Here is a 7,880-nt window from a genome sequence, read left to right as displayed (position 1 = left end):
ATGCACCCACATGCATTCAATTGCCTCCATTTAGAGCACATCATTATGAAATTAAGCCACAAACCATTCAAATGCTTCCTAACTATCATGGACTTCCAAGTGAAGAACCCTACAAGCATTTAGATGAGTTTCTAGAAGTTTGTTCCACCGTAAAATATACAGACATGCCGGAAGAGGTATTAAGACTCAAACTTTTTCCATTCACCTTAAAGGACAAGGCAAAGTATTGGTTTAACAATCTTAGGCCTTTTTCAATCACTTCATGGGCAGAAATGCAACAAGAGTTTTTGAAGAAGTACTATCCAGTTTCTAAGACCAATGCCATGAGAACTTCAATTAGAGAATTCACACATGGGGATGGAGAAATGTTTCATGAGGCATGGGAACGCTTTAATGAATTGCTTAGGAAGTGTCCACATCATGACATGCCCAAATAACAATTAGTTCAATATTTCTTTGAGAGCTTATCGGACAATTTTAAGGGCATGGTTGATGCTTCCATGGGTGGCTCATCCATTGATAGGCATGAGGATGACGTATGGCGTCTTTATGAGAGCATGAGTGAAAATTCTTTGCATGGAACATTATCATCCAAGAATGGTAGAAATTCACAAGGTAGGAAGAGTGTTGGCTTACATTAAGTCGACCACTCAAATGAAATAGCCGCCGAAATAAAGTCTTTATCTCAAAGGTTTGATCAATTTTTGATTAACCAAAACTCGGCGAACCAAGTATCTTCCTTCCTTCCCTAACCATTCTCAACGTGCATCGAATGAATCATGTATGACTTGTTCTAGTGTTCTTCATTCTACTTCTCATTGTCCTCACGGACAAGTGCAGAATGAACCTAATGAACAAGTCAATGCAGCTTTTGTGAACCAAGGGAACAATCCTTATGGTACTCATTATAATCCAAGTTGGAGAAATCATCCGAACTTCTCTTGGAAAAACCAAGGAGAAAGCTGAAACCCTTCCCAAGGCGATTTTCAAGGGAAGTACATTCCACCTCCACTTCAAAACCAAGGATCCCAAGGTTATAAACCTTATCAATCACAAGGAAATCAATTTGCTAACTCTCATTTTCCCAACCAATCTTATTCCCAAGGAAATGCTAGAAGTCCTGCCTTTGAAGAAAAAGTTTTGAATGCTTTGGGCACTCTTGAGGCAAACACACAATTGCTTCATTCCCACTTTCAATCTATTGCAAAGCTAGAAACCCAAGTAGAGCAAATAGCAAGCACTCTTAATGAAAGAGAGAAGGGAAAGATGCCTATGAATGCCCCACCTAAGCAACAATGTGTTGTGGAAACCCATTCCTCATCGGAAGGCCACACCATTGAGCATGTTAATGCGGTGACTACCTTGCGGAGTGGTAGGATTGTGGACAATCAAGTTGAAAAATTTAATGAAGAGAATGAACCGGTACAACCTCAAGTTGTCACCCGTCCCGTTTCACATCCCATTCCTCCGTCATTACATATACATGATCTTGTGAATGAGAAAGCTTTAAAATGTGATTTGAAGAATGATTTTGAAAATGATTTGAAGAAAGATTTGCCAAAAAATGAATTTGAAAAGGTTTTGTTGAAAAATGATTTGAAACAAAGTGATTTAAAAATTCTTGTGTTGAAGAGTTTTCAAAAGAAAATACTAAAAAAGTGTTTGAGCCAAAAGCTCCATTTCCGGATGCCTTAAAAAGATCCATTTCAAAAGACAAGCAAAAGGCAAAAACCAATGAAATCATGGAAATGTTTAGGCAAGTGAAAGTCAATCTTCCACTTTTGGATGCAATCAAGCAAATTCCGGCTTATGCCAAATTCTTGAAAGACTTATGCACCCAAAAGCGGAAGAACAAAAGTTAAGCGCCTAGAAAAGTGGTCTTAACCGAGCAAGTGGCTTAATTTTGCAGCCTAACACTCTCCCCAAGCCCAGTTTACCTACTACTTCATGCATCATTGGTGATCATATCATTAATCGGGCTCTTCTTGACCTAGGAGCTAGTGTTAATCTTCTTCCATACTCGGTATATGTCAAATTAGGCTTAGGAGACTTAAAACCAACGTCGGTAGTTTTGCAACTTGCCGACCGATCAATTAAAAAGCCTAGGGGTATCATCGAGGATGTATTGATTAAAATTAATAAATTCTTTTTTCTCGTTAATTTCATTGTCATTGACATGGAACCGGTCCCCAATCCTAAAAGCCAAATTCCTGTTATCCTTTGCCGTCCTTTCTTGGCAACCGTGAATGCCAACATCAATTGTAGGACGGGGATAATGAAAATCTCATTTGGCCATATGAAGGTAAAGTTGAATATTTTTAATCCAACGCCCAATTCATTTGACAAGCATGAAGAGATTAATGTTGTAGATAAATGTTATGACCTTAAAAGTGAAGGAATTAAGTTTTTGTGTGAGACCAAGGTTTCAAAAAGTCCATCTTCCACCTTGAAACCAAAGAAAGTTGTTTCAAAATCCTATTTTGAAAGGGCGTGGAAGCCCAAAGATTGCATTGACCAAAGACCGAAAATATCTTTTGAGCTTAATCCAACAAGTCCCTTAAAGAACCATTTGTTGGGTGGAGTTCAAAGCACTTATCGCCCCATTGAGGAGGGGATGCACTACAAGATGTTTGATCCGGGCTAAAAAAGCCCAACGTCTTGCTAAAGACGTAAAAGACTAGCACGACATTTTGTAGGGTGTCAAAACCCTATTCCTCCCTCATTTCTATCTTTATTTTCATTTCTTGCGAAATTTAGATACTTGTTTTTGGTTCATAAGCATTGCTAGGAACTGTGATTAGGATTGCATGCACTTTTATGTTGTAATTGAGCATTTTGCATAAGTTCGATCGATCTCAAATGAGAGTTTGATCGATCAAACTTCTACCTGCATCCAACACTTAGAAATTTTTTTGACCTGTATCAACCTGCATCCAAATCACCTCGCTGTCCCATCGTTCGAACTTATTCTCAGATCGATCATAAGTCCTTAGATCGATCCAAACTTCATGTTCGATCGATCTTAAGTTCCAACACTTAGATAAATTTCTGAACCCAAAAACTTGCATATTTTTGCTCTCTGCCAGATCGATCAAACATTTTGTTCAGATCGATCTCTGTTCTTCATCTCACCATCTTTGACTTTTTAATTTTCAAAAATCCAAAAATACTTTTATTTTATTTTACTTTATTTTCCAAAAATACCAAAAAGATTTTCTTTTATTTACTTAATTTTTCAATTTTAAAAAAAAAAATAGAGAGAAGAGATTTTACTTTATTTAATTCAAAAATCCAAAAAGATTTTATTTCATATTATTTTTATTCTTATTTTTCAAAAATCCAAAAATATTTTCTGTTTTCAATTTTTAATTTTTAATTTTTAATTTTAGTTTTTAGTTTTTAATTTTTCAAAAATTTCAAAAATTCCAAAAATATTCTGAAGAGATATCATCACAGTTCAATCGATCTGAAATCTCAGTTCAATCGATCAAACTGGACGGGAACAGTTTTTAAAAATAGAACCCGAGGGTCTCAAGATCGATTCATTAGATCGATCTCACCCTCTCTCATTCTCAAAACCTTGTCCCTCATTTTCATCGCCGCTGCATCCATCCATCTTCACCATCTTTGGCGAATCTCCGGCGATATCCAAGCGTCGATCTCTCTCTCCACTCGGATTTCATACCCCTTCGCATTTCACTTATTTCTTTCGATTTGGGTAAGAACCGAGATCTCCACTTTGTGATTTAAGCTTCTATTTTATGTATTCGTGCTTTACATGCTAGATCTAAGATATTTTAATGATGAAAACCTATATTGTTGAAGCTTTGAACATTGTGTATATATTTGTATATATATTTATATATATGTTTTGTATATATTTGATATTTGAATTGATTTTGGGAGTATGGGCCTCATAGAGTGATTAGGATTGATGATTTGAAGTGTTGTTGGGCCCACGACCTTATTCGTGAAGGCCCCATGCCATCCATGTCACAGATCTGTGATTTTTCGATTTTCACATCGTACAGTTCGATCGATCGAACGCCTTTCTCAGATCGATCATGAGAGATCGATCTCACATTTTTTGTGATCAATCGAACTTCACAGATTTCATATATACATTCCATGCATCTTATCTTGTGTCATGCTATCTTATATATGCCCAATGCCTGTGATATTCCACATTGGATGCATTTAATATTTACACTGCTTAGCATGTTCACATCCTGTCACTTGCATAGATTCATGTCATATCTGTTTTGTCTATCTTATTTGACATACATGTCTCTATTTTGTGCTTTCAATTCTTTATTCTAGCACTAACTCCCATTGCAAGTTTTTCTTTTTCTTTTGACAGGCCATGCCTAGGACAAAGACAGTTGCTAAGAGGCGACACGGGCCTCAAAGACGTATCAGACCTAGGATAAAGGAGACAGCAGAGCCCTCTCATATATAGGATGAGCCAGTAGAGCCCTCTTATATAAAGGATTAGCCAGAAGAGAGTACTCCACCTCAGTCACCTTCTCATGAGGCTGAGGCTGATCATATTCCATCTACTTCACAGGCTCAGGCTGCGTTCACTCCATCTCCATCACAAGATGAGGCTGAAGCTGAGCATTCACCATTACCATTGATGAGCACTGAAAAGTGCGTATTTAAACCCCTTAAGCTTAGGCATTCTAGTACCTTTATCTATCTTACTTTACCGTTTTAGATTGATTTCGTATTATTTCCATTTTCAGGCACTTGCCCCGAAAATAAGCTAACTCAGCCAAATAAGAGCTTAATTGAAGCAATTATGAGATTAAACAAAGAAAGGAGCAAAGTGGAGGAAGAAAGAAGCAAAATGAAGGAAAACAGTAAGTTCGATCGATCCAAGTCCAAGGTTCGATCGATCGAACATTGATCGATCTCAGCACTTCAAGATAGATCCAAGCCTTGACCCAAAGCACTTAAGTCCAAAAGTTTGATCGATCCAACATCATTCTTCGATCGATCGAACACCTTTGTCCTTATCCAAATGATTAATCCTATCTACAGCTGTACCACCCACCAACCACTTTTGTCCTTTTCCCATAAATATCTCCCACAACTATCTCGGATTTGTCTTTTTCCCAAAAAACTCAGCCAGTTGGATCGATCCAGCCTAAGTTCGATCGATCTCACTTACTTTCGATAGATCGAACTTCCTCCAGTGCGAAAAAGTTAAAATTCCATCTCATTGAAAGTTGTCCTTTATCCAATCATTGGAGAATATTGTGTGCATGACCCCAACTCATTTTGGGTGTCATTTTGACCTACCTATATAAGGATAAGGATTGCTTTTTGAAGAGGAGAAAACATTTTTTTTTGATATCATCTCTTGGAGAGGAAGTTGAGAGGAGGAGGAGGCTAGAGACACCATTGGAGATCTTCAACAAGAAGGAACATATTTCAACCATGGAGTTAGCCCTTGAGGGTTGGAGCATCCTCACCATGAGTGGCTAGACATCCTCTTGGGGCTAGAGTTAGCCCCAAGCATGCTTTCTATATCTTAATCTTGTGTATTATTGAGGGATTAGTGTTGTAATTGATGTTTTGACACTTTGATATATATAGATCTTGTTTATTCAATGATTTATGTGGTTTAATGCTTCCAATTGGTCATTTCATTCTATCCATATGTCTATGTATGCTAGAATAGATGTTCATGTGTTTATCTTTAGATTTTGTGTTATTGATGCATGTCTATGTGTATTGATGCTATAGATTTAGAGATTGTCAAAACATTGTGCTTAAAAGAATGCTTTTGTGATTCTCTTGATGGTTCATGCTTACCTCTTGATGGATTGTGCCTCTCCCCTAGTTTATTTTCAAGCTAGTAATGTAGATATAGTGTAGTGTTAAATGGGAGGACAATCTATGCTTGTTGTTTGATGATCCAAGCTTGTGAATGCAATTAGCATATGTCTCTATCCTTGTGTTGTATTAGGATTGTGAGCTTAATGAAAGGATTAATAACTTGTTTTGATTTATTGTGCCTTTCACATGTTGTTTAGACAATATATGCTTCATAGCTTAGATATATTGTGTCTTTCACATGATGTTTAGACAATACATGCTTAACTAGGCATCCTTGCTTATTGAATCAACCAAATACATATACACCACCATTGCAACCCACTAATTGCCCTCATTAATCACTTGTCAATGATATAGAAATGCATTGCCTGGTGGCGATCTCTAAACCTCAAGATCTCTCTTTCCCTTACTTACTCTCTTTAGCATTACATTCTTACTTAATTTAATTTAGTTGCTCTCTAGTTTAAACAACCAACCAATCACTTGTTTGATCACTCGACCTACTGACCCTAATAGGGATTCCACATTCAAGTACGACTCCAATCCCTTGGGACGATCCCTACTCGCCCTAGCTATATTTATAGTGAAAGGTAGTAGTGGCTTTTACAAATGTAAAACTTGGCCCTCGCCTAAATTGCATGCTTCTCTAAGCTTGTGGTCACCGCGACCTACAATATAAAGGACCAACAAGTTTTTGGCGCCGTTGCCGGGGATTAGTTGATTAGATTAGGCAACGTCGTATTTGTGGAATTGATTAGGATTAGTACTCTTTTGATCGTGTTTTTACTTTACTTTTATTTTTCTTTTTGGTTACTTATTGTGTTGTTTTTACTTAACTAGGTGCATTGTTGGAGAGGAAGTAAGCAAAGGAGCCATTGAGCATTCAATTCAAGCAAGCAAAGAAAGGAAAAATGCTAAAAACTTAAAAAAAATTGCTAAGCTAAGCTTTAAAATTTGGAGTTGAAGTGCTATAGGACCTTTGTGAGACTTTCTTGACTCAATCTCCTTAGTTAAATCGTGAGCCCACGTGGAGGCATTTTTCTTGTCATTGCATTATTATTGTTTCAAACATGGCTTAAGTGTTTGTGGAGGGAGTTTCATTACATTGTTGTGAAGGCATAGTGTTTGTCATTCTTTGTGTTTCTTGTGTTTTGTATTGTGCATGCATGGGCGTCGTTCATTAAGACCAACTCTTGCCCCTCTTGATTTGTATCTTGAATCTATCGTTAGAAATCCTAGGGGAAGGGGAAGTTCAAATAGAACCCGCCTATCAATGGATGACCATAATAATGATCATGTCGAGGACCTTGGTCACACAGACCAATAAGGCATCCTTCATCCCAATATGCACAATGAAAACATGCAAGTACCATTAGGCATGCCTAGGCCATACATTCACCCACCACCACAACAATAAGGCCAAGTTCCATTCGGAATGCCAAGGCCAATGTATGTTCCACAACCTCCCGTCATTAATCAAGGAATTCATAACCAAGGTATTCATGTTGCACCTCAAGTAGCTAATCCACCTCTTACTTTAAGAGATCACTATGTGCCTAATGAATACAATGCACCCACATACATTCAATTGCCACTATTTCGAGCACACCATTATGAAATTAAAGCACAAACCATTCAAATGCTTCTTAACTTTCATGGACTTCCAAGTGAAGAACCCTATAAGCATTTGGATGAGTTTCTTGAAGTTTGTTCTACCGTAAAATATACGGACATGCCGGAAGAAGTCTTAAGGCTTAAAATTTTTCCATTCACCCTTAAGGACAAAGCAAAGTATTGGTTTAACAATCTTAGGCCTTTTTCAATCACTTCTTAGGTAGAAATGCAACAAGAGTTTTTGAAGAAGTACTATCTGGTTTCTAAGACCAATGCCATGAGGACCTCAATTCGAGAATTTACACATGGGGATGGAGAAACATTTCATGAGGCATGGGAACGCTTCAATGAATTGCCAAGGAAGTGTCCACACCATGACATGCCCAAATGGCAATTAGTTTAATATTTTTTTAAGAGCTTAT

General features: G+C 37.4%; 1 pseudogene; it reads right to left on the bottom strand.

Annotated features, from left to right (window-relative positions):
• Positions 1–328: 328 nt before the first annotated feature.
• On the bottom strand, positions 329–427 carry LOC132275616 (small nucleolar RNA R71; annotated as a pseudogene).
• Between the last annotated feature and the right edge of the window lie 7,453 nt (positions 428–7,880).

The sequence above is a fragment of the Cornus florida genome, unplaced genomic scaffold (assembly GCF_030987335.1).
Source record: "Cornus florida cultivar Cherokee Brave unplaced genomic scaffold, ASM3098733v1 CherokeeBrave_3.0.0_Hap2_Chr09, whole genome shotgun sequence".
Lineage (NCBI taxonomy): Eukaryota > Viridiplantae > Streptophyta > Magnoliopsida > Cornales > Cornaceae > Cornus > Cornus florida.
Note: the sequence above shows the minus strand (reverse complement) of the source record. Positions and strands in the feature narration are given on the sequence as shown.